This window comes from Scyliorhinus torazame, chromosome 12 (genome assembly GCF_047496885.1).
Source record: "Scyliorhinus torazame isolate Kashiwa2021f chromosome 12, sScyTor2.1, whole genome shotgun sequence".
Taxonomy (NCBI): Eukaryota; Metazoa; Chordata; class Chondrichthyes; order Carcharhiniformes; family Scyliorhinidae; genus Scyliorhinus; species Scyliorhinus torazame.
Window position 1 is genome coordinate 147,426,272 of NC_092718.1, and position 27,784 is coordinate 147,454,055.

The following is a 27,784-nucleotide window of genomic DNA, read 5'->3' on the forward strand; positions in this document are numbered from 1 at the left end:
TCATTAACGTGAGGAACGAGTTTCTCATTAACGTGAGGAAGGAATTATTATCATTAACGTGAGGAAGGAGTTTATCATTAACGTGAGGAATGAATTTATTATCAATAATGTGAGGAAGGAGTTTATTATCATTAACGTGAGGAAGGAGTTTATCATTAACGTGAGGAAGGAATTTATTATCATTAACGTGAGGAATGAATTTATTATCATTCATGTGAGGAATGAGTTTATCATTAATGTGAGCAACGAGTTTATCATTAACGTGAGGAAGGAGTTTATCATTAACGTGAGGAAGGAATTTATTATCATTAACGTGAGGAAGGAGTTTATCATTAACGTGAGGAATGAATTTATTATCAATAATGTGAGGAAGGAGTTTATTATCATTAACGTGAGGAAGGAGTTTATCATTAACGGGAGGAAGGAGTTTATCATCATTAACGTGAGGAATGAGTTTATCATTAATGTGAGGAATGAGTTCATCATTAATGTGAGGAAGGAGTTTATCATTAACGTGAGGAAGGAGTTTATCATCATTAACGTGAGGAATGAGTTTATCATTAACGTGAGGAATGAGTTTATCATTAACCTGAGGAAGGAGTTTATCATTAACGTGAGGAAGCAGTTTATCATCATTAACGTGAGGAAGGAGTTTATTATCATTAATGTGAGGAAATAGTTTATTATCATTAACGTGAGGAAGGAGTTTATCATCATTAGCGTGAGGAAGGAGTTTATTATCATTAATGTGAGGAAGGAGTTTATTATCATTAATGTGAGGAAGGAGTTTATCATTAACGTGAGGAAGGAGTTTATCATTAACGTGAGGAAGGAGTTTATCATTAACGTGAGGAAGGAGTTTATTATCATTAATGTGAGGAAGGAGTTTATTATCATTAACGTGAGGAAGGAGTTTACCATTAACGTGAGGAAGGAGTTAATCATTTACGTGAGGAATGAATTTATTATCATTAATGTGAGGAAGGAGTTTATTACCATTAACGTGAGGAATGAATTTATTATCATTCATGTGAGGAATGAGTTTATCATTCATGTGAGGAATGAGTTTATCATTCATGTGAAGAAGGAGTTTATCATTACTGTGAGGAAGGAGTTTATCATTAACGTGAGGAAGGAATTTATTATCATTAACGTGAGGAAGGAATTTATTATCATTAATGTGAGGAATGAGTTTATCATTAATGTGAGGAAGGAGTTTATTATCATTAACGTGAGGAAGGAGTTTATCATTAACGCGGGGAAGGAGTTTATTATCATTGACGTGAGGAAGAAATTTATTATCATTAACGTGAGGAAGGAGTTTATCATTAACGCGAGGAAGGAGTTTATTATCATTAACGTGAGGAAGGAGTTTATCATTAACGTGAGGAACAAGTTTATTATCATTAACGTGAGGAACGAGTTTATCATTAACGTGAGGAAGGAATTATTATCATTAACGTGAGGAAGGAGTTTATCATTAACGTGAGGAATGAATTTATTATCAACAATGTGAGGAAGGAGTTTATTATCATTAACGTGAGGAAGGAGTTTATCATTAACGGGAGGAAGGAGTTTATTATCATTAACGTGTGGAAGGAGTTTATCATTAACGTGAGGAAGGAGTTTATTATCATTAACGTGAGGAAGAAATTTATTATCATTAACGTGAGGAAGGAGTTTATCATTAACGCGAGGAAGGAGTTTATCATTAACGCGAGGAAGGAGTTTATTATCATTAATGTGAGGAATGAGTTTATCATTAACGTGAGGAAGGAGTTTATCATTAACGTGAGGAAGGAATTTATTATCATTAACGTGAGGAAGGAGTTTATCATCATTAACGTGAGGAATGAGTTTATCATTAACGTGAGGAATGAGTTTATCATTAACCTGAGGAAGGAGTTTATCATTAACGTGAGGAAGGAGTTTATCATCATTAACGTGAGGAAGGAGTTTATTATCATTAATGTGAGGAAAGAGTTTATTATCATTAACGTGAGGAAGGAGTTTATTATCATTAATGTGAGGAAGGAGTTTATTATCATTAATGTGAGGAAGGAGTTTATTATCATTAATGTGAGGAAGGAGTTTATCATTAACGTGAGGAAGGAGTTTATTATCATTAATGTGAGGAAGGAGTTTATTATCATTAACGTGAGGAAGGAGTTTACCATTAACGTGAGGAAGGAGTTTATTACAATTAACGTGAGGAAGGAGTTTATTATCATTCATGTGAGGAATGAGTTTATCATTAACGTGAGGAAGGAGTTTATCATTAACGCGAGGAAGGAGTTTATTATCATTAACGTGAGGAATGAGTTTATCATTAATGTGAGGAATGAGTTTATCATTAACGTGAGGAAGGAGTTTATCATTAACTTGAGGAACGAGTTTATCATTAACGTGAGGAAGGAATTATTATCATTAACGTGAGGAAGGAGTTTATCATTAACGTGAGGAATGAATTTATTATCAACAATGTGAGGAAGGAGTTTATTATCATTAACGTGAGGAAGGAGTTTATCATTAACGGGAGGAAGGAGTTTATTATCATTAACGTGTGGAAGGAGTTTATTATCATTAACGTGAGGAAGAAATTTATTATCATTAACGTGAGGAAGGAGTTTATCATTAACGCGAGGAAGGAGTTTATCAATAACGCGAGGAAGGAGTTTATTATCATTAATGTGAGGAATGAGTTTATCATTAATGTGAGCAATGAGTTTATCATTAACGTGAGGAAGGAGTTTATCATTAACGTGAGGAAGGAATTTATTATCATTAATGTGAGGAAGGAGTTTATCATTAACGTGAGGAAGGAGTTTATCATCATTAACGTGAGGAATGAGTTTATCATTAACGTGAGGAATGAGTTTATCATTAACCTGAGGAAGGAGTTTATCATTAACGTGAGGAAGGAGGTTATCATTAACGTGAGGAAGGAGTTTATCATCATTAACGTGAGGAAGGAGTTTATTATCATTAATGTGAGGAAGGAGTTTATTATCATTAACGTGAGGAAGGAGTTTATTATCATTAATGTGAGGAAGGAGTTTATTATCATTAACGTGAGGAAGGAGTTTATCATCATTAGCGTGAGGAAGGAGTTTATTATCATTAATGTGAGGAAGGAGTTTATCATTAACGTGAGGAAGGAGTTTATCATTAACGTGAGGAAGGAGTTTATTATCATTAATGTGAGGAAGGAGTTTATTATCATTAACGTGAGGAAGGAGTTTACCATTAACGTGAGGAAGGAGTTAATCATTAACGTGAGGAATGAATTTATTATCATTAATGTGAGGAAGGAGTTTATTGCCATTAACGTGAGGAATGAGTTTATCATTCATGTGAGGAATGAGTTTATCATTCATGTGAGGAATGAGTTTATCATTCATGTGAGGAATGAGTTCATCATTAATGTGAAGAAGGAGTTTATCATTACTGTGAGGAAGGAGTTTATCATTAACGTGAGGAAGGAATTTATTATCATTAACGTGAGGAAGGAATTTATTATCATTAATGTGAGGAATGAGTTTATCATTAATGTGAGGAAGGAGTTTATTATCATTAATGTGAGGAATGAATTTATTATTAACGTGAGGAAGGAGTTTATTATCATTAATGTGAGGAAGGAATTTATTATTAACGTGAGGAAGGAGTTTATTATTAACGCGAAGAAGGAGTTTATCATTAACTTGAGGAAGTTTATTATCATTAACGTGAGGAAGGAGGTTATCATTAACGCGAGGCAGGAGTTTATCATTAACGTGAGGAATGAGTTTATCATTAACGCGAGGAAGGAGTTTATTATCATTGTTTATCATTAACGATGTGTGCGGAAGGAGATTATGAAATGAAATGACATTCGCTTGTCACAAGTAGAATGAAGTTACTGTGAAAAGCCCCTAGTCGCCACATTCCGGATCCTGTTCGGGGAGGCTGGTACGGGAATTGAACTCGCGCTGCTGGCCTGCCTTGGTCTGCTTTAAAAGCTAGCGATTTAGCCCTGTGCCAAACCAGCCCCTTATCATTAATGATGTGTGAGGAAGAAGTTTATCATTAACATTAATGAGAGGAAGGAGTTTATTATCATTAATGAGGGGAATGAGTTTATTATCATTAATGTGTGTGCTGTTTTTCATCTTTACCTGCCTCTAATTTATGTAAAGACAACCTGGGATAACTTCACTCCAATACCAAATGTCCACTAAGGAGCCCATGTTTATGACATACATTTTGGATACTGTCCTTGTGCTGATGTTGCTTTTCATGAGCAAACATTGTGCAGCATGAAACGATCAATTTAATTAAATATCCAGTCTCTCCCCCCACCCCCCCTCTCCCCATCCCGCACGCGCACAGACATGAACACAATCCATTAGTTTCTCACAATGGGGCTGTTTTTTATTTAAATTACTTTCAGGGCACTATATAAATGCAAGACAACATAGGCCATTCGAAGAAGCTGATTAGACAAGCTATCCCTAACACCCTCCATGGTGTCACTCGACATAAGGCAAGCTACCCCTAACACTTACGGTTCACCTGCAACATGATCTGATCTAAGGTATTGTGTCTGAACTGCAACCTTCCTATAGCTGCAATGTCACAACCACATTTCTCACAGCAACTACCTTGCAGCCTCTCGATTATGAGTGCTGTTTTGGGGCGGTGTACTAGGCCCTCCAGCAAATGGGTTAACATAACCCAAACTGTCTTCAAGTTGGACCCTTGTGAAGTTTTAGAAAGAGGAGAGAACGAGAGAGAGAGAAGCCTTTCAATGCAGCTGTCAGTGCTCAAATGAACATTGGTCCCAGAGGTGAAAGAATAGTTTGCCAACTTGTTGACTTCATGCCACCTATAATGTCCAGCATCTGTGCCAAATGCATAAACATACAGTTTCCCTCTCTATTTCTATGGAAATTTGTTTAACTGCAACAGCATTCTTTATGCAAGTGACCTGTTGTCCATCACAGCAGCTTTCAGATGCTAAATCATTCACGGTTTCTGCTAAAGCAGGTCAGCATAATACCTCATTAGTCATTAATGACCAGAATCTGACCAGTGTGAACATCCGATTTCCTTGTCTCGGTTTCCTTGCTCCTGGATGGAGTTTCCATAAACTGGGAATAAATGGTCACTGTGTGAGAATGTCATTTGTGTAACAGTGCGTGGCCAATCCCAAGGCAGGCTCCATGCCCAATCCTCATGATTCTTGGCCGCAAAAATTCAAGTGTTTTTTCAGGGCGCAATCAACAACGAGTTGTGGTGGAACAGCCCAGGATACTGGCAAGGCAGTAGGAACCTGTGTGCAATGTACACAACTGCGAGGAGAGTTTACTTCAGTGTTGCCTTGGCAGCAATATGCAGACCAGCCATGGAGATTATAAAGTGTCACTCAACCTCGCATTTGTGAAGGTGTGAAGGACAGGGAGCCGCCTGGAAGTCTGGTGTGCACCAGGCTACTGTGTGTACTCGAATCGCAGTGAAACCAGGTGGGAGGGAGTTGATCAACTGGCTTGTCCCGCCCTTTGATTTTTCATGATTTACAGGATTCCACCTATTTACATTGCAGGGAGGATTCCTCCCAGAGGGACAAACAATTGCACAGCCACTGGCGGTTTGAAAGTCACATTCCAGACCAGCTTCAGGCTCACAAACGTTCCTGTGGTATGTGGGGAAGGTTGAGCAAGCCTGCAAAACGTAAACCAGCCTGCTGGAATATTCCACAGGCGTCAATCTATCCATTGGTGTCCCTTTAAAGAAGCAGATTGGAATGATGTTAATTGTTAATAACACCAACTAGATCGGTAACCATGGTACTTCTAACGAGCCTAGAGACAGGGCCTGTTCAGGTTTCCATGCCGACAACGTTAGCAGCACTCCCTCATGTGTCTCAACACAGTCTAGCCCCAGTCAGAACTGGCCCAGGTGGAAATCTGGGTTAATGAACCTTAAGACTTGCTTAAACATAAGATCTTTCAAGATATTCCAAAATGCCAACACAGTCAATGAAGTATTTCTGAAGTATAGTTAGTATTGTAATAGAATTCCGACAGTGCAGGGGGCACTCCACCCAGGACCACTCCCCCGGCCCATCCCCGCAACCTTGTAACTTTTTTTTTTAATAAAGCTATTTTAATTAGGTACTTTTTGGCATTGTAAACAGTAGAATTACAGAACGAGAAAACAAAAGGACTGTACAGTAAACAAAGTACATAGTGCAATTGCCATAGCCCGCCCCAACCAGATCTGCCCAATTGACCCCCTATACTACATTCCCCTAACCCTCCCTCCGCCACCCCCCCCCCCCCCCCCCACCCCCCCACCCCATTGACGATTAATTCTCCGCAAAGTAGTCAATGAAAGGTTGCCACCTCCGGGCGAACCCTAACAACGACCCTCTCAAGGCGAACTTGATTTCTCTAAGCCCAGGAAACTCGCCACGTCTCACAGCCAGGCTTCTGACTTTGGGGGCTTTGAGTCCCTCCAAGCTAGAAGTGTCCGTCTCCGAGCTACCAGGGAAGCAAAGGCCAAGACGTCGGCCTCTTTCTCCCCCTGGACTCGGTCCGGGGCCTCTGAAACCCCCACAATCGCCACCTCTGGACTCATTGCCATCCTAGTGTTCAGTACTCTAGACATGACGTCCTCAAACCCCTGCCATTATCTCCCAAGTCTGGACAAGCCCAAAACATGTGGTCATGGTCTGCCGTTCCTCTCAGACACTTTACACGCCTGTCCTCTACACCGAAGAACCTGCTCATCCGGGACACTGTCATGTGGGCCCGGTGGACGACCTTAAATTGAATCAGGCCAAGCCTGGCACATGTTGCAGTCCTCCCATTTATGCCTCAGCTCCTCGGTCTGCGTCTCCTCCGCCCCCATGATCTCCTTGTAAATATCCAGGACACTTCCCTCCCCCACCCATCCTCTAGACACTACCCTATTTTGGATCCCCCTTAGTGGCAAGAGTGGAAAAGATGGCACCTGCCTACGCAAAAAGTCCCGCACCCGAATATACCGGAATTCATTCCCCCTCGTCAACCCGAACTTGGCCTCCAGCTTCCCTCAATCCCCGCCCTCCGCCATACCCGAAACCCCCCATCCAACCTCCCCGGGGGCAAACCGATGGTTGTCACATATTGGGAACCAGATCGATGCTCCCGTTGCTCCCACGTGCCTTCGCCACTGCCCCTAGATTCGAAGGGCCGCCATCACTACAAGACTGGTGGAGAAACGCGCCGGCGGGAACGGCAGAGGCGCCGGCACCAACGCCCCTAGAATGGTACCCCTACATGAGGCTCCCAAGCAGACCCCCCCCCCCCACCACCACTTCCTTATCATGGCTATGTTGGCCACCCAATAATACTTGTTGGAATTCGGCAGTGCAAGCCCCCCTTCTCCCCGGTTCTGCTCGAGCATCACCCTCTTCACTCGCGGGGACCTGCCACCCATACAAAGCCCAAAATGATCTTACTGACCCTCTTAAAAAAGGAACGTGGAATGAAAATGGGGAGACAGTGGACACGAATAAGAATCTCGGGAGGACCGTCATTTTAACTGTCCGTACTCTCCCAGCTAACGACAGCAGGCGCGCATCCCACCTCCGGAACTCCCCTCGCATTTGATCCACCAACCGGGACAGGTTCAGCTTGTGCAGTCGACCCCAATCCCGCGCTCCCTCAGCCGGTCCCCTTGGCCCCTCTCCTGAATTCCCCCAGGGTTGCCATGATTCCGTCCATCCCTGCCCCCCCCCCCCCACCCCGAACCAGCCCCTTCCAACCCTCTGAAGCCCTCAGAGCAATTGCCAGTGGCTCTATAGCTAGCGCAAACAGCAGTGGGGAGAGGGGGGGCACCCCTGTCCTGTCCCGCGGTGCAGTCTAAAATAGTCGGAAGTCGTCCTGTTTGTCCTCACACTCGCCTCCGGGGCCTGATATAGCAGCCTGACCCAGTCGATGAAACCAACCCCAAATACAAACCGTCCCAGCACCGCCCATAAGTACTCCCACTCTACCCAGTCAAAAACCTTCTCCGCGTCCATTGCCACCACTACCTCCACCTCCTTTCCCTCTGGGGGCATCAAGATCACATTGAGCAATCTTCTTATATTCACCACAAGTTGCCTACCTTTAACAAACCCTGTTTGATCCTCCCTAATAACACTCGGCACACAATCCTCAATCCTAGTGGCCAAAAGCTTTGCCAGCAGTTTAGCATCCACGTTAAGAAGGGAGATCGGCCTATAAGACCCACACGACTCCGAGTTCTTGTCCCGTTTTAAAATCAAGGAGATGGTAGCCTGCGACATCGTCTGGGGCAGCACCCCTCTGTCCCTTGCCTCATTAAAAACCTTGACCAGCAGCGGCCCCAATATCCCGGAGAACCTTTTCTAAAATTCTACCGGGTACCCTCCCCCGCCCATCGAAACCATCGCCCTCATCAACCCAGCCCCGACAACTGCCCACTTTAAGAAACAGACGCCAACCAAAGTCGATGTAAAGAAAAACAAAGCCAAACTCTCGCCATAATACAGATCAAAGTAATACTACTCAAAATAATACAAAGTCAAAAATCCCCACCACCATCACAACACAGAAAACCCACTGGAATCGAATAATTTAAAAAAACTACTTTCCCCTTCTTAAACAAAACACAGTTATCGAAGAGAAAAAGGCAAGAACGAAAACGAACAAACGAATAAATCAGTGCAAACAGCATTTAAAATGAACAGGAAAAACAGTTTCTCAAACTTAGAGCAGAATGTTCCCAAGTTGGCACCAGTCCTTTCCTCCTGGCGAACTCCATAGCGTCCTTGGGCGACTCAAAGTAATGATGTTGTCCTCATGCGTAACCCAAAGTCGCGCCAGATACAACAGTCTGAACTTCACCTGCTTCTTGATCAGGATCGACTTGACTTGATTAAAGTCTGCCCTCCTCTTGGCCACCTCCATGCTTAAATCTTGGTACACCCGCAAAATGTTGTTGTCCCACTTACAGCTCCGCGTGCGCTTGGTCCACTGGAGAACACGCTCCTTATCCAGGTACCTATGGAACCTGACCACCATCGCCTGAAGGGGGTCTCCCTGCCGCGGCTTCCTCGCCAGCGCTCTGCACACCCGATTCACCTCCAACGGTCGGGGGAAAGCCCCATCTCCCAGCAGCTTCCGGAACATGTTTGCCACAAACTCTCCGGCACCAGCCCCCTCTGGGAGGCCTTAGGTTCTGCCTGCGGGACCGGTTCTCCAAATCCTCTACCTGTTCCAGCAGCCTTTATTGGCGGTCCCTCAGCATCCCCACCTCCATCTCCACCGCCGTCTGGTGTTCCTCCTGTTCAGCTAGCACCCTCTCCAGTTTCTGGATTGTCCGGTCCTGGGCATCTAGCCTCCGCTCCATCCTCTCCACCGTTTCCTTAATCGGGTCCAGGCATTCCCGTTTCTGTCTGGCGAAGCCTTCCTGGTTGACCTGCATCAGCTCCTCCGTTGCTGGTTGGGCCGAAGCCCCAGGGGTCTGGACACCGGCCATCTTGTCCGCTGCTGCAGCCAACACCCAGCTCGAGCCTGTCTTTTTGTTTCTTCCCTTTCGATCCCTTCGGGCTCTCTGTTCCATAAACCAATATATACACCAGACACTTGTTCACTCTTTATTCAAGTCCAGCGCTTAAAAACGCAAAAAAAGTCAGGGGGAAAGGTCCGAATGTCTAGCCAGAGCGGGAGCCACCAAATGTGCGACCTACTCCCTCATAGTCGCCAGCGGAAGTCAACCGCAACCTTGTAACTTAATTGATACATCTTTGGGTACTAAGGGGCAATTTAGCATAGCCAACCTACCTAACCTCACGTCTATGAAATGTGGGTGGAAACCGGAGCACCCGGAGGAAACCCACGCAGACATGGGGCGAACGTGCAGACTCCACACAGTCACCCAAGGTCCAAACCGAACCTGGGTCCCTGGCGCAGTGAGGCAGCAGCCAATTCATACACAAAGCTTCCAAAAACAGCAATGTGTTAATGACCAGTTAATCTGTTTTTATGATGTTGATTGTGGGTAAAATATTGGCCAGGACACCAGGAACAAAGTGCTAAATGGCATTTTTACGTCCACCCGATAGGGTAGATGGTGCCACCATTTAACACCTCCTCAGAAAGGCAGCTCCTTCAAAGGTGTAGGATCTCCTTGTATTGCATTAGAGTGACAACCAAGTCTATGGAGTGAAACTTGAAACCATGACCGAATGGCTCGGAGGCGAGAATACTACCCACTGAGCCACACTTTGGGGGGGGGGGGGGGGGGGGGGGGGGTGGTGGGGGGGTGGGGGGGGGGGGGGGTGTAGTGGTATTACTTTATCAGAGTTACAAAGCCAGGGCTCAGAGTGTGGGTCAGGGGCGAACCCCTAATCCAGCTCCTCGCCTGCTCCAAAAACCAATTCAAATTGAATCGAATTCATGGTCCCCACAAGAGAGACATACCAGATGTAGTGGTATTGTCACTGGACTAGTAATCCATAGACCTAGAGTACTCTGGGGTCCCAGGTTCAAATCCCACCACTGCAGATGGTGAAATTTGAATTCGATAAAATCTGGAATTAAAAGTCCAGCGATGACCACAAAATGATTGTCGATTGTCGTAAAAACCCATCTGCTTCACTAATGTCTTTTAGGGAAGGAAATCTGCCATCCTTACCTGGTCTGGCCTACATGTGACCCCAGACCCACAGCAATGGGGTTGACTCTTAACTGCCCCTTCAAGGGCAATTAGAGATGGGCAATAAACGCTGGCACAGCCTGAAGCCACGTCCCATGAATGAATTAAAAAAACACTGATGACAATATAAAATTGTCATGCGGTGAATTTAATTATGGTTAAAATGGCAATTGTCTTACTCGAAGACATTCCAGGAAAATGACTCATTCTTGGTAATTATATGGAGAGAAATTTACCAGCCTCCCTCTCTTAGAACACTGGGGCGTCCCCAGTGTTTTGCTCCGGAGGTAAACCACTCAAAGGTGTGTACAGGAGCATTTGACTAGAATTGGACTGGGTTTTCAGGACATTATCTCATTAGTGTGAATGTTTTACCAATAGTATGACATTCAAACAACCCTGCCCATGAAATGTCAAGATTCAGAACAGAGGTAAAAAAAACCAACATAAGTGTGCTTTACCTGAATGCTCGTAGTATTCGGAATAAGGTAAATGAGTTGATGGCGCAAATCATCGTGAATGACTATGATTTAGTGGGCATTACTGAAACACGGTTAAAGGATGGTCACGACTGGGAGTTAAATATCCGAGGGTATCAAACTATTCGGAAGGACAGAGTGGATGGTAAGGGAAGTGGTGTAGCTCTGTTAATTAAGGATGACATCCGGGCAATAGTAAGGGAAGACATCGGTGCTATGGAGGATAAGGTTGAATCCATTTGGGTGGAAATTAGGAATAGTAAGGCGAAAAAGTCACTGATAGGCATAGTCTATAGGCCACCAAATAGTAACATCATGGTGGGGCAGGCGATAAACAAAGAAATAACTGATGCATGTAGAAATGGTACAGCAGTTATCATGGGGATTTTAATCTACATGTCGATTGGTTTAACCAGGTCGGTCAAGGCAGCTTTGAGGAGGAGTTTATAGAATGTATCCGCGATAGTTTCCTAAAACAGTATGTAGTGGAACCTACGAGGGAACAAGCGGTCCTAGATCTGGTCCTGTGTAATGAGACAGGATTGATTCAGGATCTCATAGTTAGGGATCCTCTCGGAAGGAGCGATCACAATATGGTGGAATTTAAAATACAGATGGAGGGTGAGAAGGTAAAAGTAAACACTAGTGTTTTGTGCTTAAACAAAGGAGATTACAATGGGATGAGAGAAGAACTAGCTAAGGTAGACTGGGAGCAAAGACTTTATGGTGAAACAGTTGAGGAACAGTGGAGAACCTTCCAAGCGATTTTTCACAGTGCTCAGCAAAGGTTTATACCAACAAAAAGGAAGGACGGTAGAAGGAGGGAAAATCGACCGTGGATATCTAAGGAAATAAGGGAGAGTATCAAATTGAAGGAAAAAGCATACAAAGTAGCAAAGATTAGTGGAAGACTAGAGGACTGGGAAATCTTTAGGGGGCAACAGAAAGCTACTAAAAAAGCCATAAAGAAGAGTAAGATAGATTATGAGAGTAAACTTGTTCAGAATATAAAAACAGATAGTAAAAGTTTCTACAAATATATAAAACAAAAGAGAGTGGCTAAGGTAACTATTGGTCCTTTAGAGGATTAACATAGATTAACAAAGAATTTACAGTGCAGAAGGAGGCCATTCGGCCCATCGAGACTGCACCGGCTCTTGGAAAGAACACCCTACCCAAGGTCAACACGTCCACCCGATCCCCATAACCCAGTAACCCCACCAAACACTAAGGGCAATTTTGGACACCAAGGGCAATTTATCATGGCCAAACCACTGAGCCTGCACATCTTTGGACTGTGGGAGGAAATCGGAGCACCCGGAGGAAACCCATGCACACACGGGGAGGATGTGCAGACTTCGCACAGACAGTGACCCATTCCGGAATCGAACCTGGGACTCTGAAGCTGTGAAGCAATTGTGCTATCTACAATGCTACCGTGCTGCCCCTAGGGATGAGAAGGGAGATTTAATAATGGGAGATGAGGAAATGGCTGAGGAACTGAACAGGTTTTTGGGGTCGGTCTTCACAGTGGAAGACACAAATAACATGCCAGTGACTGATGGAAATGAGGCTATGACAGGTGAGGACCTTGAGAGGGTTGTTATCAGTAAGGAGGTAGTGATGGGCAAGCTAATGGGGCTAAAGGTAGACAAGTCTCCTGGCCCTGATGGAATGCATCCCAGAATGCTAAAAGAGATGGCTAGGGAAATTGCAAATGCACTAGTGATAATTTACCAAAATTCACAAGACTCTGGGGTGGTCCCAGCGGATTGGAAATTAGCAAACGTGACACCACTGTTTAAAAAAGGAGGTAGGCAGAAAGCGGATAATTATAGGCCAGTGAGCTTAACTTCGGTAGTAGGGAAGATGCTGGAATCTATCATCAAGGAAGAAATAGCGAGGCATCTGGATGGAAATTGTCCCATTGGGCAGACGCAGCATGGGTTCATAAAGGGCCAGTCGTGCCTAACTAATTTGGTAGAATTTTTTGAGGACGTTACCAGTGCAGTAGATAACGGGGAGCCAATGGATGTGGTATATCTGGATTTCCAGAAAGTCTTTGAGAAGGTGCCACACAAAAGGTTGATGCACAAGATAAAGATGTATGGCATTAAGGGGAAAGTATTAGCATGGATAGAGGATTGGTTAATTAATAGAAAGCAAACAGTGGGGATTAATGGGCGTTTCTCTGGTTGGCAATCAGTAGCTAGTGGTGTCCCTCAGGGATCAGTGTTGGGCCCACAAGTGTTCACACTTTACATAGATGATTTGGAGTTGGGGACCAAGGGCAATGTGTCCAAGTTTGCAGACGACACTAAGATGAGTGGTAAAGCAAAAAGTGCAGAGGATACTGGAAGTCTGCAGAGGGATTTGGATAGGCTAAGTGAATGGGTTAGGGTCTGGCAGATGGAATACAATGTTGACAAATGTGAGGTTATCCATTTTGGTAGGAATAACAGCAAAAGGGATTATTATTTAAATGATAAAATATTAAAACATGCTGCTGTGCAGAGAGACCTGGGTGTGCTAGTGCATGAGTCGCAAAAAGTTGGTTTACAGGTGCAACAGGTGATTAAGAAGGCAAATGGAATTCTGTCCTTCATTGCTAGAGGGATGGAGTTTACGACTAGGGAGGTTATGCTGCAATTGTATAAGGTGTTAGTGAGGCCACACCTGGAGTAGTGTGTTCAGTTTTGGTCTCCTTACTTGAGAAAGGACGTACTGGCACTGGAGGGTGTGCAGAGGAGATTCACTAGGTTAATCCCAGAGCTGAAGGGGTTGGATTACGAGGAGAGGTTGAGTAGACTGGGACTGCATTCGTTGGAATTTAGAAGGATGAGGGGGGGGATCTTATAGAAACATATACAATTATGAAGGGAATAAATAGGATAGATGCGGGAAGGTTGTTTCCACTGGCGGGTGAAAGCAGAACTAGGGGGCATAGCTTCAAAATAAGGGGCAGTAGATTTAGGACCGAGTTTAGGAGGGACTTCTTCACCCAAAGGGTTGTGAATCTATGGAATATGTAAAACAGTAGAGGCTCCTTCATTAAATGTTTTTAAGATAAAGATTGATAGTTTTCTGAAGAATAAAGGGATTAAGGGTTATGGTGTTCGAGCCGGAAAGTGGAGCTGAGTCCACAAAAGATCAGCCATGATCTTATTGAATGGTGGACCAGGCTCGAGGGGCCAGATGGCCTACTCCTGCTCCTAGTTCTTATGTTAAAATATAACACTGATTTTGCAGGTAGCCTTGAAAATGCTGTGCAAAGTGCAAAGCCAACAAAACGGCAGACAGGAATACAATATAAATTGAGACGCACTGGGACAACAGTAGCAGCAAAGACAGAGTTCTGAGGGTCCAATATTTAAACCAAGTTAACTCATCAGTAAGTACAATGGGTCACTGGACAACAATCTGGAGCAGAGGCCAATTTTCCCTCCCAAGCTCATTCAAGGGAGTATTGTAATTTTGGGCATTGCACTTACCAAACCTGTTCCAAACCTCCACATTCCGTGTAGTCACTGGGAACATAATTGCTTTGTGCAGTGCTGCTTGCAATAACCTGTCAACACTGTTCTTTCGAGATGAAGATGCTTCACTTCCAGTGCCAGCAAAACTTTTAAATATCCATTCAAGTTACAAATATCCACTTCGGACTACTCCATTACCCAAACCTCCAAGTCTTCTGTTCTGTGGCATCAACACACAGATCATTCTAAAACCAAAGTAAACCCAGTCCAACTGACAATGCTGTTGTTAGCCATGTCAGAGTCTGGAAGATGTAGCTTTGAGTCTCACACGAGGCTTAAGCACTTTATCTAAATTAATGCTCCCAGTGCCACACGTTGATAAAGTTGTCGCCTTTCAGAAGACACTTTCTAAAAATATTTTTAAACTTCATCATTTTAAACCCAGAAAATACAAAAATTACAAACGGTTAACAAAATAGTAAGAACAGTAACCTAGTAAACTCCCACCCCTCAAACAGCTAACAGTGATCAATTCCTTAAAATACAATATGAATGATTGTCATCTATGGTAAATCCCTTCAAATTACCCCTTTACGGTTTATTTAACCTTCTGAAGGTGCGCAAACTTCAGTAGATTGCCCAGCCACACCGAGGCGCTAGGTGGCATCTCCAAATCAGGAGGATTTGCCTCCGAGCAACTAGCGAAGTGAATGCCAGGACATCTGTCCCATCCGCAGCTCCAGCATGTCCGATACTCTGAATATAGCCAGGTGTGTCGGGGGGGGAAACTGAAGTGAAATCACAGAAAAGCTGTGGCCTGAGTGGCTGGTTGGGAATCTACACTAAATTATAAAAACTGAGCATTGGTAACTAATTAAACATAATTACTTAATTATAATTTAGAGGGATATCCAAGCCAGAGATCGGAGAGTACTATATTTAGCTTTCGCATTTCTATTAGAAATCTAGTGCTAGGAAACAGATAGTCAACAGTAACTTTGAAATTAAAAAAAAAAAAATAGTCAAAAAAAAATTTTTTTTTAATTTAAATTTTAATTAATTGACGCAATGTCAGTTAGAGGGGTGCTGTGCTCTGACTGTGAGATGTGGCAGGTCCGGGAGGCTTCCAGCGTCCCGGATGGCTTCATCTGCAGAAAGTGCACCCAACTGGAGCTCCTCACAGACCGCATGGTTCGGTTGGAGCGGCAATTGGATGCACTTAGGAGCATGCAGGTGGCGGAAAGCGTCATAGATCGCAGTTATGTAGATGTGGTCACACCCAAGGTGCAGGCAGAGAAATGGGTGACCACCAGAAAGGACAGGCAGTCAGTGCAGGAATCCCCTGTGGTTGTCCCCCTCTCGAACAGATATACCCCTTTGGAGACTGTCGGGGGGGATAGCCTATCAGGGGAAAACAGCAGCAGCCAGAGCAGTGGCACCACGGCTGGCTCTGATGTTCAGAAGGGAGGGTCAAAGCGCACAAGAGTAATAGTAATAGGGGACTCTATAGTCAGGGGCACAGATAGGCGCTTCTGTGGACGTGAAAGAGACTCCAGGATGGTATGTTGCCTCCCTGGTGCCAGGGTCCAGGATGTCTCCGAACGGGTAGAGGGCATCCTGAAGGGGGAGGGCAAACAGGCAGAGGTCGTTGTACATATTGGTACTAACGACATAGGCAGGAAGGGGCATGAGGTCCTGCAGCAGGAGTTCAGGGAGCTAGGCAGAAAGTTAAAAGACAGGACCTCGAGGGTTGTAATCTCGGGATTACTCCCTGTGCCACGTGCCAGTGAGGCTAGAAATAAGAAGATAGAGCAGCTAAACACGTGGCTAAACAGCTGGTGTAGGAGGGAGGGTTTCCATTATCTGGACCACTGGGAGCTCTTCCGGGGCAGGTGTGACCTGTATAAGAAGGACGGGTTGCATCTAAACCGGAGAGGCATAAATATCCTGGCCGCGAAGTTTGCTAGTGTCACATGGGAGGGTTTAAACTAGTATGGCAGGGGGGTGGGCACGGGAGCAATAGGTCAGAAGGTGAGAGCATTGAGGGAGAACTAGGGAATAGGGACAGTGTGGCTCTGAGGCAGAGCAGACAGGGAGAAGTTGCTGAACACAGCGGGTCTGGTGGCCTGAAGTGCGTATGTTTTAATGGAAGAAGTATTACGGGTAAGGCAGATGAACTTAGAGCTTGGATTAGTACTTGGAACTATGATATTGTTGCCATTACAGAGACCTGGTTGAGGGAAGGGCAGGATTGGCAGCTAAACGTTCCAGGATTTAGATGTTTCAGGCGGGATAGAGGGGGATGTAAAAGGGGAGGCGGAGTTGCGCTACTGGTTCGGGAGAATATCACAGCTGTACTGCGAGAGGACACCTCAGAGGGCAGTGAGGCTATATGGGTAGAGATCAGGAATAAGAAGGGTGCAGTCACAATGTTGGGGGTTTACTACAGGCCTCCCAACAGCCAGCGGGAGATAGAGGAGCAGATAGGTAGACAGATTTTGGAAAAGAGTAAAAACAACAGGATTGTGGTGATGGGAGACTTCAACTTCCCCAATATTGACTGGGACTCACTTAGTGCAGGGGCTTAGACGGGGCGGAGTTTGTAAGGAGCATCCAGGAGGGCTTCTTAAAACAATATGTAGACAGTCCAACTAGGGAAGGGGCGGTACTGGACCTGGTATTGGGGAATGAGCCCGGCCAGGTGGTAGATGTTTCAGTAGGGGAGCATTTCGGTAACAGTGACCACAATTCAGTAAGTTTTAAAGTACTGGTGGACAAGGATAAGAGTGGTCCTAGGATGAATGTGCTAAATTGGGGGAAGGCTAATTATAACAATATTAGGCAGGAACTGAAGAACAGATTGGGGGCAGATGTTTGAGGGCAAATCAACATCTGACATGTGGGAGGCTTTCAAGTGGCAGTTGAAAGGGATTCAGGACCGGCATGTTCCTGTCAGGAAGAAGGATAAATACGACAATTTTCGGGAACCTTGGATGACGAGAGATATTGTAGGCCTCGTCAAAAAGAAAAAGGAGGCACTTATCAGGGCTAAAAGGCTGGGAACAGACGAAGCCTGCGTGGAATATAGGAAAGTAGGAAGGAACTTAAGCAAGGAGTCAGGAGGGCTAGAAGGGGTCACGAAAAGTCATTGGCAAATAGGGTTAAGGAAAATCCCAAGGCTTTTTACACGTACATAAAAAGCAAAAGGGTAGCCAGGGAAAGGGTTGGCCCACTGAAGGATAGGCAAGGGAATCTGTGTGTGGAGCCAGAGGAAATGGGCGAGGTACTAAATGAATACTTTGCATCAGTATTCACCAAAGAGAAGGAATTGGTAGATGTTGAGTCTGGAGAAGGGTGTGTAGATAGCCTGGGTCACATTGAGATCCAAAAAGAAGAGGTGTTGGGTGTCTTAAAAAATATTAAGGTAGATAAGTCCCCAGGGCCTGATGGGATCTACCCCAGAATACTGAAGGAGGCTGGAGAGGAAATTGCTGAGGCCTTGACGGAAATCTTTGGATCCTCGCTGTCTTCGGGGGATGTCCCGGAGGACTGGAGAATAGCCAATGTTGTTCCTCTGTTTAAGAAGGGTAGCAAGGATAATCCCGGGAACTACAGGCCGGTGAGCCTTACTTCAGTGGTAGGGAAATTACTGGAGAGAATTCTTCGAGACAGGATCTACTCCCATTTGGAAGCAAATGGACGTATTAGTGAGAGGCAGCACGGTTTTGTGAAGGGGAGGTCGTGTCTCACTAACTTGATAGAGTTTTTCGAGGAGGTCACTAAGATGATTGATGCAGGTAGGGCAGTGGATGTTGTCTATATGGACTTCAGTAAGGCCTTTGACAAAGTCCCTCATGGTAGACTAGTACAAAAGGTGAAGTCACACGGGATCAGGGGTGAGCTGGCAAGGTGGATACAGAACTGGCTAGGCCATAGAAGGCAGAGAGTAGCAATGGAAGGATGCTTTTCTAATTGGAGGGCTGTGACCAGTGGTGTTCCACAGGTATATCACAAGGTAATTTGCATATAAGGACATCCTGTGTTCCACTCTCTCCTCAATAATTCCTCTCCACTTATTTGCAGCCCTCAGGGCAATCGCCTGTGGCTAAATCGCCAGTGCGAACAAGAGGGGAGACATAGGACACCCTGCTGTGTCCCCCCATGTCGCCGAAACAATCCCAAACTCATGGCGCTGGTACACACGCTGGCAGAAGGAGCCGTGTACAATAACCGCACCCACGACTCAAACTCAGGGCCCAGCCCAAACGTCCACATGAGACATTAAGGCAAGGTCCGTTCCACCGCTTTGTGTCACTATTAAAAGGGGAGTTCTCCTAATGTATTCCACAACCCAGATCAACAGATTGTTTTGTAATTTTGTCCATACGGTTTGTGGGACCTACTGTACTCAAACTGGTTGCCACTTTTTCCTACTTTTATAAACAGTGGACGCATTTCAAATAATAACTGATTCAGTCCAGAGTGCGTTTTGGGATATCCTGGGTAATGAAATGCATACGTCAATGCAAATTTGATATTTATATGTAATGTTTGAGAGTGAGATCAAAGTTTTAACGTCTTTGATCAACACAATTGGGGAAAAAAAATGTTAGCAAACAGAAAGCTGCCTTGATGTACTGGTTACAGTGACCGGGCATAAGCAGCACTTTGAGTTGTGACACCCTTAAATGTTACCTGCACGCGGGTGGGGTGTGAAGTCCCAGCACAGGAAGGAGTGTGTTGACTGTTTTGGGAGTTATCGAGTTATTATAGAGTACCTCAGAGGAGAGCACCGTTCAGTCCGCTGAAGCATCATTTGACTCCCTGTTATGTTTTGTTTTGAAGCGCGTCATTCGGAACAGATGTCTCTGCCCCGAGAGCATTGTGCTAACCCAGAACTACTGCTATGTCTGTACTGAGTGGTGATGTCTGTGCTGGAGATTTGTACACATACTGCAGCTACGGTGCAAGATGCAGCATAAATGTTCCACGTTCTACACCTCTCGAACTGAAAGGTTTCATTTCAACAGGATCTTTCATGCCCTGGGGATATTGCTACATTTAACATTGCTCTCTTCCAGATGAGACATGAAGTTGAACCCCTGCCTCTCGAGTGGGTGTATAAGATCCTATGGAACCATGAAAGGCAGGAGAGTCATCCCTAGTATCCTGGCCAATAATTATTCCCCAATAACACCATTCAAACAAATTCTGCTCAATGTCGCATTGCTATTTGTTTGCTATGTGCAAATTAGATTTTTTTTTAAAAGTTCATTTACGGGATTGGGCATCGCCTGTAAGGTCAGCATTTAGTGCTCATCCCGAATTGCCCTTGAACAGATAGCTGAGAGCTGCTGCATTTCCTACCTTACAACAATGGGCACATTTCAAAAGTGCTTTGTCATGTCCAGTGGCTGTGAAAGGCTCGATCTACCAGTCTTTCTTCCCTCTTTCTTTAACATGTAGTGCCCAGCACATGCATGCTCCACACTCAGTTAACAGTCTGAGGGCTCTGGTATGTTTGACCTCTAGTGAAAATACCATCTCAATTCAGACAGACAGACAGACAGCCATCTACAGCTCAGGGTAGCCATTCCTGAAGCTGAATGCACACAAGAGAAGGAGAATTGAAGAAAGCTGGGACAGGAGCCCAGAGACACCCGTAAACATAGGAATGTGGATGTGGCAGTGGCTACACATGCTCTGTGCAGTACTCCTTGCACGGGTAGCCAAGGGGTCAAATCTGGGCTTACAGTTGGGAGCCTGTCCCCCTGAATTTTATTGGTGATGATCTTTCACCCATATGGGTGTATGGTCAGTAAAAAATCCACGACACATCTAGTGTCCGAGGCAATTATTTGAGGTTCTCTGCCAGAATCACCATTAAATAATTAACCTTCTGCCCTTCAGTCACCAAGAAGCACTGGAAGATGTCAAGCATATTACAAAACAATGCAAACCTATAAATCTCTAAACAGAGCCAAGCACGTGAATGAACACTTGCAATTAACTCAGCTAACACAATGATGTTGTAAGCTGCCAATACTTTGCACAGCAGTTAAACAAAAATCCTTGATAAATAGGCGTGGTTGAAGTGAGACACTGCCTGCTCGGTAAATATCCCTTTTCTTCCTCCTTTCTTGTCTCCTGCCAAGTTACTGAGTTGTTTACTCCATGGATTTTTTTTTTTAATCCACTGACTTTTTAATGCATTTTTAATGAAGTTTTCAAGGCCAATGTTTCAGCACATCACTCCCACTCATTCCCAGACCTCTGAAATCTAGAAAATCTTACAGATTTAAAAATAGCAGATTGCTCATAGAAGGTCTTTTGTCTCCAGCAGCATGCTAGAAGTATCAAAGGATTAAAGATTAAGAGGTCTTTCCATCCTTCCCCGAGGGACTGAGACTCCGTTTCATTCAACAGTGACTTTATGATCTGCCCAGTTTTCCTCAATAGGTTTGTTGTGTTTCAGTGAGCCTGGAGCGGTGTGGCAGAACCTCGCACAGGTCAGGAGATCTCGTGTTTAGAATGCCAAGTTAGATCAGTATCAGCAGGGCACGGCACGTGGCCTTGGTCAGTGTCTCTGGGCAACGGGATGGAGGAGGAATATCGTCCAGGGCCCCTGCTCCGAGGAAAGAGAAGGGCGGAGGCCAGGGCGGCAACACTGTCAACATGGCAAACCTCGGATGTAAACAATGAGGTGGAAACGTTCAAACTGTTGTCCAGATCAGCTTGGAGCTGAGGAACAGAATTGGGTTCATTCAACTAGGTTCAATCTGCACTTGGTTCAAGCTATTTCTGAAGAAGGAAGATTTGATACAGATCATGCCTAGTGGAAAGGAGAAGCAAGGATCTTCAGGCAACTCTAAAATGTCACCAGAAATTCACCCCCTGAAGAAAAATTACATTTTGAAGCCTTTGTCTGAGCAGCCATGAGTGCTCACCCACCCTCCATCTGCCAACTACCTGCAGTAGTGTTGCTCCTGTATCAGATAACAGATCAAACAGGATACATATAGATAGAGTAAAACAGTCATGTAATCACAATATTGGGATTGCAAAGGCACTGAAACACTTCAAAACCATTATGTTATTTTATAAGCCCTTAGTAAAATTTCCAATTAACTTACCAACTCTGTGAATCAACAGTTTAGCGTCCTCTATAATTAGTGCTCTGTAGCAATGTAATTATGGGATTGATTGCCTCTAACATGCAGTCAATTTTCCTACATTACAACACATTTACCATGAACAAGAAATTAATAAAAGAGAAAGATAAAAAGCAGAAAAACCTAACTGTACAAAGTCAATCATAGGTTTAACTTATGCTAGTTACATACAATCTGTATCTATAATCCCAATTCGATCTGTTACTGAATCATCCCAGCTAAACCGTGGGTTGCATGGCCTGAGCTGTACCAATGACAATCTGGACTGCACCACTGAATTATATGTCAACAATAATAATAATCTTTATTAGTGTCACAAGTAGGCTTACATTAACACTGCAATGAAGTTACTGTGAAAAGCCCCTAGTCGCCACACTATGGCGCCTGTTCGGGTACACGGAGGGAGAATTTAGAATGTCCAATTTACCTAACAAGCACGTCTTTCGTGACTTGTGGGAGGAAACAGGAGCACCCGGAGGAAACCCACGCATACACGGGGAGAACATGCAGACTCCACGCAGACAGTGACCCAAGCAAAGAATAGAACCTGAGTCTCTGGCGCTTTGAAGCAACAGTGCGAACCACTGTGCTACCATGCCGCCCATAATAGTTCAGGATGGTCAAACTCTACCAGTTAGTCTAGGATAACCCCAACTATATATCACCTTCAACCAGAATAATCCCAATTTGTACCAGTTAAACCAGGATAACCCCAACTATATATTACCTTCAACTAGAATAATCCCAATTTGCACCACTTAAACCAGGATAACCCCAGCTATACTGGGTTGCAGTGGTTAGCACTGCTGCCTTACACCGTCAGGGACCAGAGTTCAATTCCAGCCTTGGGTCACCCAAGTCACTGTGTGTGTAATTTGCACTTTTTCCAAGTGTCTGCATGGGTTTCCTCCGGCTGCTCCGGTTTCCTCCCACAGTCCAAAGGTGGGCATGTTAGTGGATTGGACATGTTGAATTGCCCCTTGGGATGGGGCTGCAGGAATGGGACAGGGGATTGAGCCGAGATAGGGTGGTCTTTCGAAGGGTCGGTACAGACTCGGTCGGCCGAATGGTCTCCTTCTGCACTGTAGGGATTCTATGGTCTTCATCAATTTAAATTGGAATAATCCCAATTTGTACCAGTTAAACCAGGATATCCCCAACTGCACCAGAAGACTTATCCTACTTTCCAGCCGTTAATCAACTACCCTGAAACTAAGATTTCCCTAGTTCTCATGGACGCTTATTGATGCTGCCTGAACTGCTGAGTGTTTCCAGCACTTTTTGTTTTTATTACACGGAAGGTATGTTGATGGATGGTTCAAGGCTACAGTTGTAAAGGCAAAATCATGGACTTTTGTTTTGTATTTTGTTAGGTAATGTGGGCATTCTAAATTCTCCCTGTGTACACGAACAGGTGCCAGAATGTGGCGACTAGGGGCTTTTCACAGTAACTTCATTGCAGTGTTAATGTAAGCCTACTTGTGACAATAATAAAGATTATCATTTGGATTGTGGGTGGACTACTTGAAATCCATGTGCACTAGTGAGAGGAATCACTCAGTTATAATGAAAAATTGTAGCCCTGCAAAATTAATCATCATAATCACACATGAAAATGAAGCACGGTAAGTAAAGTGACAGAATCACCAGTTTCAATATCGTAAACTAGTGAAACTTAGGCGTCAACAGAATAACAATCTTTCATTGAAATGAACAGCATCCAGATATTGCTTATAGCTGTACACCAGTTACTGAAAGCAAGCATGCAGGTACAGCAAGCAGTTAGGAAGGCAAATGGTTTGTTGGCCTTCAATGCAAGAGGATGTGAGTACAGGAGCAAGGACATCTTAGTGCAGCTGTACAGGGCCTCGGTGAGACCACACCTGGAGTATTATGCACAGTTGTGGTCCTTGTCTAAGAAAGGTTATACTTGCCATAGAGAACAAAGGCTCACAGTCTCAAGATACAGGGTAGGCCACTTAGGACTGAGATAAGACGAACTTTCTTCACCCAGAGAATGGCGAGCTTGTGGAATTCCCTACCACAGAAGGCTGTTGAGGTCACGTCACTGAATATATTTGAGGAAACAGATAGATTTCTAGAGACTAAAGATGTTAAGAGACATGGGGAGAGTGCTGGAGTATAGCGTTGAGATAGAGGATCAGCCATCATCATAATGAATGGCCTGCTGCTAGTTTCAATATATTTGTATAATTTTCTTGTACTGATTCACTAATTTAAGAGTAAAATTTATTACTCAAGGCCTCCCCTGGCTCAGGATAGGTCCTGACATTTGAACAAAGAAGGATGTTTTCTTCATCAGTGATAATAAAGAAGGTAAGAAATCTGGGATTTCAGCAGAACCTTGGTTTAGGCGGGAGAAAGCTTCTAGACCTTTTTCAAATGACTGGTTTACAAAATAGCAAGAACACATGTGGAGGGGATCTCAACCTAGAGAGCTGCTATCTCAACTAAAGGCACCAAGGGGACTGGAAGACCCAAGTGAATATTCGGTGCCATGAGTGACTATATTGGTGGGAATATTGTGGAGATGGGCCGAGGGGCAGAAAGGGGGCCCAAAGAGAGGGGGGGGTCGATGAGTTTGGGAAGGGCAAGGAGAGCAGAGGGAGCCGAGAGGTTTGGGACGGCGAGTAGAGGAGAGGGGGCCGATGGCACAGAAATTGAATCATAGAATTTACAGTGCAGAAGGAGGTCATTCGTCCCATCGAGTGTGCACCGGCCCTCAGAAACAGCACCCTACTTAAGCCCACACCTCCACTATCCCCATAACCCCTCCTACCGTTTTTGGACACTAAAGGGGCAATTAAGCATGGCTAATCCACCCAACCTGCACATCTTTGGACTGTGGGAGGAAACCGGAGCACCCGGAGGAAACCCACACGCACACGGAGAAAGTGCAAACTCCACACAGAAAGTGACCTGAGGTCGGAATTGAACTCGGGTCCCTGGAGCTGAGAGGCAGCAGTACTAACAACTGTGCCACCGTGCTGCCCTCGGGTGAGGGTGGGGGAAGAGGAGGGAGAGAGAGAGAGAGAGAGAGAGAGAGAGAGAGAGAGAAGCAGGGGCTAATGGGGGGAAAAAAGAGGATGCTGACTGGGGAAGAGAGGATGCCAAGGGGAGAAGAGAAAGGGGCCGGGGTGGGGGGGTTGAGAAGAAGGGGCCCGATGGGGAGAGAAAAAGAGAGAAGGGATCGAGAGGGGAAGGGGGGAGTGTGTGTGTTGGGGGGGGGGGGGGGGGGGGGGGGGTGAGGAGGGGGAAGAGGGAGAATGAAGAGGGGGGCACGAGGTGCAAAAGTATGAGAACACGCACAAACAGATTCAAAAACAGCTTCTTCCCTGCTGTTACCAGACTCCTAAACGACCCTCTGATGAACTGACCTGATTAATACTACACCATGTATGCTTCACCCAATGCCGGTGTTAATGTATTTACATTGTGTACCTTGTGTTGCCCTATTATGTATTTTCTTTTTCTTTTCTTTTCATGTACTTAATGATCATTTGGAGCTTCTCACAGAAAAATACTTTTCACTGTAACTCGGTACACGTGACAATAAACAAATCCAATCCATGAGGGGGCCTGGGAATGGAGGTGAAAGGGAAAGAGGGGGCCGGGGAGGGAAGAGAAGGGGACAGAGGGGGCCAAGAGAGAGAAGGGGGGGGGGGGGGAGGAGGAAAAGAGGGTGCCTGGGGAGAGGGGGGTGGTGGAAAAGAGGGAGGCCTGGCGAGAGCGGGGGGTGGGGGGGGGGGGGGGGAGGAGAACTAGGGGGCCTGGGGAGGCAGAAGGTTTCAAATGCTACTGCAGAGAGATTATTTTTCTATATATTTAGTGCATCCAATGCTTTTTTTTTCAATTAAGGGGTAATTTATAGAAATTACAGTGCAGAAGTGGGCCATTCGGCCCATCAAGTCTGCCCCAGCCCTTGGAAAGAGCACCCTACCCAAGCCCACACCGCCACTCTATCCCCGTAACCCAGTAACCCCACCCAATCTTTTTTGGAGAGTAAGGGGAATTTAGCATGGCCAATCCACCTAACCTGCCATCTTTGGACTGTGGGAGGAAACCGGAGCACCCGGAGGAGACCCACGCAGACATGGGAGAAAGGCCTGATTCCACACAGACAGTGACCCAAGCCAAGAATCGAACCTGGGACCCTGGAGCTGGGAAGCAACTGTGCTAACCACTATGCGACCGTGTGGCTAATACACCTACGTTGCACATCCTTTTAGGTTGTGGGGGTGAGATCCAAGCAGACACCGGGAGAATGTGTGAACTCCACACGGACGGTTACCCGGGGCCAGGGATGAAACCAGGGGTCATCGGCGCCATGAGGCAGCAGTGCTAACCACTGCGCCCCCCCCACACTGCAGAGAGGTTAACACAAATTCTGGACCGACATTTATGAGCAATGCTGCCTTTGACGTAGACAGTCAGCAGTGCACTCTCTCAGGGGGATTTACAAGATCCACAGCACAATTGGAAGAAGAATATGGGAGTTCTTTCCAGTGTCCTATAAAATATGGCACGGTGGTACAGTGGGGGCGGCACGTTGGCTCAGTGGTTAACACTGCTACCTCACAGCTCCAGGGCCCTGGGTTCAATTTCAGCCTCGGGTGACTGTCTGTGTGGCGTTTATACTTTCTCCGTGTCTGCGTGGGTTTCCTCCGGGTGCTCCGGTTTCCTCCCACAGTCCAAAGATGTGCAGGTTAGGTGGACTGGCCATGATAAATTACCCCTTGGTGTCCAAAAGGTTAGCTGGGGCTACAGGGATAGAGTGGAGGCGTAAGAAGGTGCTCTTTCCAAGGGCCGGTACTGATTTGATGTGCCGAATGGCCTCCTTCTGCACTGTAAATTCTATGATATCCTTCAAGCAAAATGTATAAGAGGTCATTTATCGAATTGCTTTATGTGGAAATTAACTGTCAGTCTGGGAGGAATGTGGGCAGTTTAGTTCTAAACATCAGGGACCCTTACAAGATGGCACCGGAGCGGGGCGACTCTCTGTCAGCTCTCTTACACACTCTCTTCCTGCATCTCTTATAACAGTACCAATCTTTTAAATTGAATTCCGACTGTCATGTGAGAGTACCTTTAAGAAATGGATGTTTAAGCAATGTACCTTTAAGAAAATAGTGATATCAGAGAGTGGGTGGAGCTGAGCTCAGTTCGGCCATTTTGAGATTAGTTCTGAGTTTTTAGTTTCAGTTTGAGAGAGCAGCTGGGAATGTCTGTGTGTTTTGCTGAGAGCTGCAGGAAGGAAAAGAGCTGGTCTGGTGATTTCTGCAAATCCAAAGACTATAAATATATTGAATGTCTCCAGTTGTGCTCCTATTTTTTAAGGGTTGAAGTCTTTTGATTGTTTAAAGGAACAGTTTGCAGGATTGGGCAGTGTTGTATTATTTTCAGGGTTATCTTTGAAGTAAGGGGTGTTAAGAGATCCAATGTTTATTTAAAAGGTTAATTTGAGTTCATGGAATAAACATTGTTTTGTTTTAAAAACCACGCGTCCATAATTGTAATACTACACCTGGGGAACAAGCCGTGTGCTTCAAAAGCAACAATCCATTAAAGGTGGGAGTTGGGTGAACTCCATGATACATTTTGGGGTTCTGAAAACACCTCTCCCATAACACCAACACTAATATTATCTCTAATCTTTACCTTGTGTATTTATGTATGCCCTATGTTTTTTTTTCATGTTTGGAATTCTGCCTGGACTGTACGCAGAACAATACTTTTCACTGTACCTTTGTACACATGACAATAAAACAAATACAATATCAATATGAAGAATGGCGTCAAAACTACAGAGGTTTGAGCGCCATGACATCAGGTTATCAGCGCCTCCCCCTCCCACCCCACTTTTCCACCCACCCACCCACCCACCCTCTCATTCATGTAGACCACTGGAAGGAAACATGTTTATTTT

General features: G+C 45.0%; 1 protein-coding gene across 2 annotated transcripts in view; it reads right to left on the minus strand.

Moving 5' to 3' along the window:
- Positions 1–27,784, minus strand: part of atp2a3 (ATPase sarcoplasmic/endoplasmic reticulum Ca2+ transporting 3) — a 356,930-nt gene that overhangs the window by 193,257 nt on the left and 135,889 nt on the right. The gene's annotated exons all lie outside the window — the stretch shown is intronic.